The following is a 7,846-nucleotide window of genomic DNA, read 5'->3' as shown; positions in this document are numbered from 1 at the left end:
CAGAGCTGGCCCCAGCGCTGAGCAGAGCAGCGGCGCAGAACCCTTTCCCTGCCCCCGCTGCCCGCACCGCGGGGCTCTGCGCAGGACAGGCTGGCTCTGCGGGGCGCTCCCTCTGCCCTGCGGGGCCCGCGGCCCCCCGGGCGGGCGGCTGCCGGCCCTCACCTGGCGGCGGGCGGGGGCGGGAAGGGCGCGGGGGCGGCGCGGCGGGCGGCGCCGGGAAGAGCGGCCGGGCCGGGCCGGGCCGGGCAGGGCGGGGGAGGCGCCCGGAAGAGCCGATTCGCTCCGCGGGACGGGAGCGGCGTCGGGAGCGAGAGAGAGACAAAGCGGCCGGGGCGAGGCGGGCGGCCGGCGGCGCGGTGATCCTGCAGCCTCCCGGTAAAGTTGCGGGGCGGCGCGTTCGGTCCCCGGCACTTGGAAAGTTTGGCGCGGGGGGGCCCTGCCGGCGGAGCGGGGCGGAGCGGGCCGGGCCGGGCCGCGCTGCTGCCGCCGGCGGGGCGCGGGCCTGGGCCGCTGGGAGGCCGCGCTGGCCGGGCCGGTGCGGGTGCGGGTGCCCGGTGCGTTTTGCGTTGGGGCGCGGTGTTTTCTGGAGGAAGCGAGCCAGGCCAGCCCGGCTCCTGGAGAAGTTTCGGTGGCGGCGGGGCCGTGCGGAGAGGCTCCTCCCCGCGCAACCGGGCAGAGCCCGGCGGGGCCGCCCCGGCGCCGCGCTCCGGCCGAGGGCCCGGGAAGCACCGGGAGTCAGTGCTGGCCCCGCTGCGCTCCTCCTTCCCCTCTCGCTCCCCCCGAGCTGCCGGGGCGGTGCAGTCGCGGTGGCGTCGCTGGTTGAATGCTCAGCCCCAGCCTGTGCCGGCTGGGCGCTCCCCGCCGCCTCCTCGCCTGGGCTGGGCTCTGGCTCGTTTTGTGGCGCCCACCTCTAGTCTGGGAGCGCGCAACCAGGCGAGCGCTGCTCCTTGGCTGCAAAGAAGCTCCCTGCCGCTTCTCACAGCCGAAGAAGCAGGGCAGGTCCCCGCTTCAGCCGCCCGTTGGGGCATGACCCTTGTCCCCGCCGCCTGCGGTGGTGGTGGGGGAGGTCAGCGTGCAGTGGGTGTCGGCAGGCTTCGCTTCGCCGCCCATGCTGCGCCAACACGTGGGGTCCTCCGGGCTGGAAGTTGGCAGGAAAGTTCGCTGAGGAACTGGGTGTGATCAGCGCTCATTCTCTCTCTCTCTCTCTCTCTGCCCTCGGCCTGCCCTGCCCGGGAGGCGGCTGAGTAATTCGTGGCGAGAAGGATCGATCGTTCGCACCCACCCGCTCTGGGGTCCGAGCCTCCATGACCCTGTCCTCATTGCAGCGTTCGCAGCTGTGACCTAAAGCACTGTCTGGGTTATCTGTATTGAACCGGTCTGGGAGCTCTTCCCCCCCAACCTCCACCCTTCTTTTTTTTTTGTGCGTGGTGGTGTTGTTTTACTTTGTCTTTTGTTTCTGTGCTGAGGCTCTCCTGGTGCTGGTTTCCTGCGGTTTTCCTGCCCTGGGAGTGGGGAAGGGGGGAGGTGAGAGAGGCCACAACAACCCCATGCAGAGATACAGGCTGGGGTCAGAGTGGCTGAGAGCAGCCAGACAGAGAGGGACCTGGGGGTGCTGATTGATACCTGCCTGAACATGAGCCAGCAGTGTGCCCAGGTGGCCAAGAGAGCCAGTGGCATCCTGGCCTGCATCAGGAATGGTGTGGCCAGCAGGAGCAGGGAGGTCATTCTGCCCCTGTGCTCTGCACTGGTTAGACCACACCTTGAGTGCTGTGTTCAGTTCTGGGCCCCCCAGTTTAGGAGGGACATTGAGATGCTTGAGCGTGTCCAGAGAAGGGCGATGAGGCTGGGGAGAGGCCTTGAGCACAGCCCTACGAGGAGAGGCTGAGGGAGCTGGGGTTGTTTAGCCTGGAGAAGAGGAGGCTCAGGGCAGACCTTATTGCTGTCTGCAACTACCTGAAGGGTGGTTGTGGCCAGGAGGAGGTTGCTCTCTTCTCTCAGGTGGCCAGCACCAGAAGGAGAGGACACAGCCTCAGGCTGTGCCAGGGGAGATTTAGGCTGGAGGTGAGGAGAAAGTTCTTCCCTGAGAGAGTCATTGGACACTGGAATGGGCTGCCCGGGGAGGTGGTGGAGTCGCCATCCCTGGAGCTGTTCAAGGCAAGATTGGACGTGGCACTTGGTGCCATGGTCTGGCCTTGAGCTCTGTGCTAAAGGGTTGGACTTGATGATCTGTGAGGTCTCTTCCAACCCTGATGATACTGTGAGACTGTGAGAGAGGCCTGAGGATGCGAGTTACCGAAAGGGTGCAGTTGCCTGCCAGAGCCTAAGAGCAAGCTTGCAGTGCTTTCAAGCCCAGCTGCAGGCTGTGGGGCTGTGTGTGGGGTGGGTGTTTTTTTTTTCTCGAGTTGGTTTGTAAGCAGGTTTGTGTTTTAAAGGGAGGTGAAGTCCGGTTTGCTGTCCGGTGAGTCTTTTAGGTACCCCTTGGTCTGTCTTGGAGTGCTAAGGCCAGGTGTAAGCGTATCAGAGTTGGGATTGGAAGGCACCACAAGGATCATCTAGTTCCAATCCCCCTGCCATGGGCAGGGGCACCCTACCCGAGATCAGCCTGGCCTCAAACACCTCCAGCCATGGGGCCTCAACCACCTCCCTGGGCAACCCATTCCAGCCTCTCACCACTCTCCTGCTCAGCAACTTCCTCCTCACCTCCAGCCTCACTCTCCCCACCTCCACCTTTGCTCCATTTCCCCCACTCCTGCCACTCCCTCACAGCCTCAAAAGTCCCTTCCCAGCTTTTTTGTAGCCCCCTTCAGATGCTGGAAGGCCACAAGATGGTCACCAGGGAACCTCGTCTGCTGCAGTCTGCACAGCCCCAACTCTTTCAGGCTGTGCTCACAGCAGAGCTGCTGCAGCCTCTGAGCATCCTCCTGGCCCTGCTCTGGACACTCTCCAGCATCTCCACAGCCCTCTTGTGCCAGGGGCTCCAGAACTGGCTGCAGGACTCCAGCAGAGCACCGTAGAGGAGGCAAATCCCCTCCCTGGCCCTGCTGGCCACACTTCTGTTGCTGCAGCCCAGGCTCTGCTTGGCTCTCTGGGCTGCAAGTGCACACTGCTGGCTCCTGCTGAGCTTCTCCTCCAGCAGCACCCCCAAGTCCCTCTCCTCAGGGCTGCTCTCCAGCCACTCACTGCCCAGCCTGCATTGGTGCTTGGCATTGCCTCCACCCAGCTGCAGGACCTCGCCCTTGGTCTTGTTGCACCTCCTGAGCTTGGCTTGTGCCCACCTCTGCAGCCTGTCCAGGTGCCTCTGGATGGATCCTGCCCTCCATCCTGGCTGCTGCACCACACAGCTACCACCACCTAGGACTTGTTTCTCCCTGCTGAACCGAACCTTTGTTTAGAAAGGGCATAGCTTTGTGTTGAGTCACTCTTTCTTTACAGAGAAACTGTTTTTTGAGGCATCAAGGAAATGGGTGTTGGTGGTGGTGGCTTTTTCTTCTTCACTTAAGAGAAAAATGACCGAGGTTTGTTAGGTGTTCTCAAACCTGTTGCCCTAACCTTTTCTATCCTAAACAACATGCCTCCAGCCTTTGGATTTTATCAGCCAGCTCTAATAATAGGCTTCTGCATCAGAGATTAAAAGTTGATGCAAGGTGGCAGGGGGGGAAGCACAGCAGGCAGGGATTAGAATTCCCCCTCCAAACCCACGATTTAAAATCCCAACGTAAATATTTACCCACCATAAATTCCCAGGCTTTGTGAAGCATCAGCATTTCTGTGCTGACAAGGGGTGATGGCAGACATTAATGTGCAGCTTCTTTGTAGGGCCTCCATTGGTCTGATAGAGTGAACTGAAAGATGTAATAGGAAAGTAATTGGTGGTGGGTTTTCTTTTGCAGCAGTGTGAATATCTGCCTGCTGCAGCTGTAAGATGGAGAAAGTGATCTTAGGGGAAGAATTGACATCAGTGGAAATACTGGAGCTGGAAATGTGCTTTAGTGGGGGCTTAGGGCTTCCTTGAAATGAATATATCCACTATTTGAATGCTAAATTGCTTCTCTTATGCAGAGGATTAGTTAAATGTTTAGCAGCAGAACAGGGCTGCTCATAGGTGGATAGGAAGGCAGGTGGGCTGTATGTCTGTGAAAGGATTTGCTCTATCCAGGCTTGCTGATGTCTCTTGGCTCTGCTGGACACTAAGGGAAACATGATCAGTAAGAGGGTAAAGATGATGTTGTTAGGCCAGTGCCATGTTGTGATGGTTTGGGTGTTACCTGCCCGCCCCCACACTGAAGAAAATCACCCAGATGAGACTCAGCTGTTGTGAATTGAAAGGATGAAGCTTTGCATTTACAGCTTAGCACAAGATACAAGCAGACAGTTACAATACATACAGAAGTATCTGTTAAAAAGCAATACAGACAGCAGCTCTCCCAGAAACCAGAGTCCCCAGGATTGATTTGGGGTCTTGGACATCTGTGAGGAAGGACTGAGACTTGTGTGGGCTGCTGTGCAGGGGTGGGTAGCACCCAAACATCACACCTAAGAAAAACCACCCAGACTATCTCACTTGATCTGGAAATTGAAGCTTTATATTGGCAGCTTAGCACAAGATACAAGCAGATAGTTACAGTATATACAGCAATAGATCTGTTATAAAGCAGTACAGAAACACAGCAGCCCTCTCAGAAACCAGAGCCCCCAGGAGGGGCTCCCAACCACCCTTCCACCTTCTTCCCACTCTTCTACCTTACCCCAGACTTTGCCTTGCATTCAAGGTGAGTTTGGAGGGTCGGCCAGGGGGGTTAGGAAGCAGAAGGATTAGTCAGGCAGCAAGCTAGGGAGGGAGGAGTTCATCCAGCCCCAAAAGCCCAGAGAGAGACTCTGTTACCTGTGTTTGTGTTCTTGTTCTTATGCATCTCAGCAAGCCTGTGAGTGCAGCAGACATCACCACTGCTTCCTTTTCACAGCCTGCCAGCTGATTCCTCTCACCAGAGTATCCCAGCCAGGCTCACACTGGCACACATGTTGGGAAGGTCATCCCACCATGTGCTAAATGCCTCTTGTTTTCTACTGGAGTGGCTTCCAGTAGAAGCCATTCACATCACCTGCAGTGCTGGGGCCCCCAGCAGAAGGAGGACATGGAATTGTTGGAGTGGGTCCAGAGGAGGCCACTAAGCAACAGAAGAAGGGGACACAGCCTCAAGCTGTGCCAGGGGAGGTCTAGGCTGGCTGTTAGGAGGAAGCTCCTGGCAGAGAGAGTGATTGGCATTGGAATGGGCTGCCCAGGGAGGTGGTGGAGTGGCTGTGGCTGGAGGTGTTGAAGCCAAGCCTGGCTGGGACACTTAGTGCCATGGTCTGGTTGACTGGCTAGGGCTGGGTGCTAGGTTGGGCTGGATGAGCTTGGAGCTCTCTTCCAACCTGATCCATTCTGTGACTGATTTTAACATGATCAGAGGGCTGGAGAACCTCCCCTGTGGGGACAGGCTGAGACAGTTGGGGCTGCTCAATCTGGAGAAGAGGTTCAGGGGAGACCTTGGAGCAGCCTTCTAGCACCTGGAGGGGGCTATAGGATTGCTGGAGAGGGACTTTTGACAAGGGCTTGTAGTGATGGGATGAGGGACAATGGCTTTGAGCTGGAAGATGGGAGACTGAGACTGAAGATGAGGAGGAAATTCTTTCCAGTGAGGGTGGTGAAGGTTGCCCAGGGAGGCTGTGGATTCCCACTCCCTAGTGGTGCTCAAGGTCAGGTTGGATGAGACCTTGAGCAACCTGGTGTTAGTGGAAGGTGTCTCTGCCCACGGCAGGGGAGTTGGAACTGGGTGATCTTCAATGTTCCTTCCAAGCCAAACCATTCTGTGAATCTGTGAATTTTCAGTGTGTATAACCTTGAGGAGCTGGATCCCTCCCTGCTGTGGGAGTTCACCCTGAGTCAGTGTTACAGCTAATCTGGAGTGAGTTTGCAGCTCATGTGCTGGTTAAACAGCAGAGTTGCAGCTGTAGAGCAAGTGCAGATGTTGGATAATTACTACTTTTAACTCTGTACTATTTTAATCCAGCATATCAGACTTAAAATAGAGCCTGCCACAAAACTGTACAGCAGCAGGCTTGCTGGAGGAGGGAAGAAGGCAAAGGTTGAGGGTGACCTGCTGGGCCACAAACAGAGGTGGGTGCAGATGGATTAGTGGAGGTGAAGGAGTTGCAGAGGAATGCAGTCTGTGCAATCACCTGTGGGGACCTTTCTCCTTGGAAGGCTGAGAGTGGTTATCTTCCAGGCAGAGTGAGAATGGGTGTGAACACCATGGGCTAGTGTACACTCTTCTGTTGGCAAAGCTGATGCATAAATATGATTCATAGTTCCTCCTTGGCTGTCACATTTAAAGAGCCAGCCACCTTTTCTCTGAACCTGATTCCATGGTTTTGTTGGTTAATCTCAGATGGACTACTGAAAACATCTGCTGGTCCTTTGACATGACCTTATAAACAGCTCTGGTGAGTCTGGAGAGCAGTAACCTTTTCCCTGTGCCTTAGGAAGTGATGGGAATGATTAAATGGGCAGATCTAACCCAGCACAGGTTGCAAAGGGAAATTCTCCCCCAGATTTTTTCTATTAAACTCCTAACTTAAAAGACAGCCACTTGGTTACTCATTGAGGTGCCTGAGAATCCCTTTTGAAAGGCTTTGAGTTCAGGCACCTGTGGATGGAAAAGCAGATCACAGAAGGTTAGGGGTTGGAAGGGATCTCAAAAGGTCATCTAGGAGCAGGTGTTGATCTGTTGGAGGGTAGGAGAGCCCTGCAGAGGGACCTGGCCAGGCTGGATGAGTGGGCAGAGGCCAATGGGATGAGATGTAACAAGGCCAAGTGCATGGTTCTGCACTTTGGCCACAACCCCAAGCAGCACTACAGGCTGGGAACAGAGTGGCTGAGAGCAGCCAGGCAGAGAGGGACCTGGGGGGTGGTGGCAGAGAGGAGCTGCAGAGGAGGCAGCAGTGTGCCCAGGTGGGCAGCAGAGCCAATGGCATCCTGGGCTGGCTCAGGAGCAGTGTGGGCAGCAGGACAAGGGAGGTTCTTGTGCCCCTGTGCTCAGCACTGCTCAGGCCACACCTTGAGTGCTGTGTCCAGTTCTGGGCTCCTCAAGTCAAGAGAGATGTTGAGGTGCTGGAAGGTGTTGAGAGAAGGGCAGCAAGGCTGGGGAGGGGCCTGGAGCACAGCCCTGTGAGGAGAGGCTGAGGGAGCTGGGGGGGTGCAGCCTGCAGCAGAGGAGGCTCAGGGCAGAGCTGATTGCTGCCTGCAGGGAGGCTGTAGCTAGGTGGGGTTGGGCTCTGCTGCCAGGCAGCCAGCAACAGAAGAAGGGGACACAGCCTCAAGTTGTGGCAGGGCAGGACTGGGCTGGCTGTTAGGAGGAAGTTGTTGTCAGAGAGAGTGATTGGCACTGGGATGGGCTGCCCAGGGAGGTGGTGGAGTTGCTGTGGCTGGAGGTGTTGAAGCCAAGCCTGGCTGGGGCTCTTAGTGCCATGGTCTGGTTGGTTGGCCAGGGCTGGGTGCTAGGTTGGGCTGGATGAGCTTGGAGCTCTCTTCCAAAATGGTTGATTCTATGATCTAGTCTGTGCCCCCTGTCAGGATAGGATCACCTAGAGCAGGTGAAACAGGAACATGTCCAGAGAAGGAGGCTCCACAACCTCTCTGGTCAGCCCATTCCTGATGTGAAGGATATCATAGCTGTGATTCTTTTCAATTAATAAGTTAGTAAGAATATATGAGGGCAGGAACTTGATGGCACATGGAGTGTTTCCCCTCTCCTTCCCCTGCTTTTCCCACTCCCCTAGGGCTCACAGAGTGCTTGTTCTGTTTTCA

At 56.7% G+C, this 7,846-nt stretch overlaps 1 protein-coding gene across 1 annotated transcript in view; it reads left to right on the top strand.

Moving 5' to 3' along the window:
- Nucleotides 1-244: 244 nt before the first annotated feature.
- The window catches only part of CTNNA1 (catenin alpha 1), a 208,911-nt gene continuing 201,309 nt past the window's right edge, over nucleotides 245-7,846 (top strand). The window contains exon 1 of the mRNA XM_064161488.1: nucleotides 245-375. The gene's annotated coding sequence lies outside the window, so the exon portion shown is untranslated. The remainder of the gene's footprint in view (nucleotides 376-7,846) is intronic.

The sequence above is a fragment of the Pogoniulus pusillus genome, chromosome 22 (assembly GCF_015220805.1).
Source record: "Pogoniulus pusillus isolate bPogPus1 chromosome 22, bPogPus1.pri, whole genome shotgun sequence".
Taxonomy (NCBI): Eukaryota; Metazoa; Chordata; class Aves; order Piciformes; family Lybiidae; genus Pogoniulus; species Pogoniulus pusillus.
This window is presented reverse-complemented; position numbering and strand designations above follow the sequence as displayed.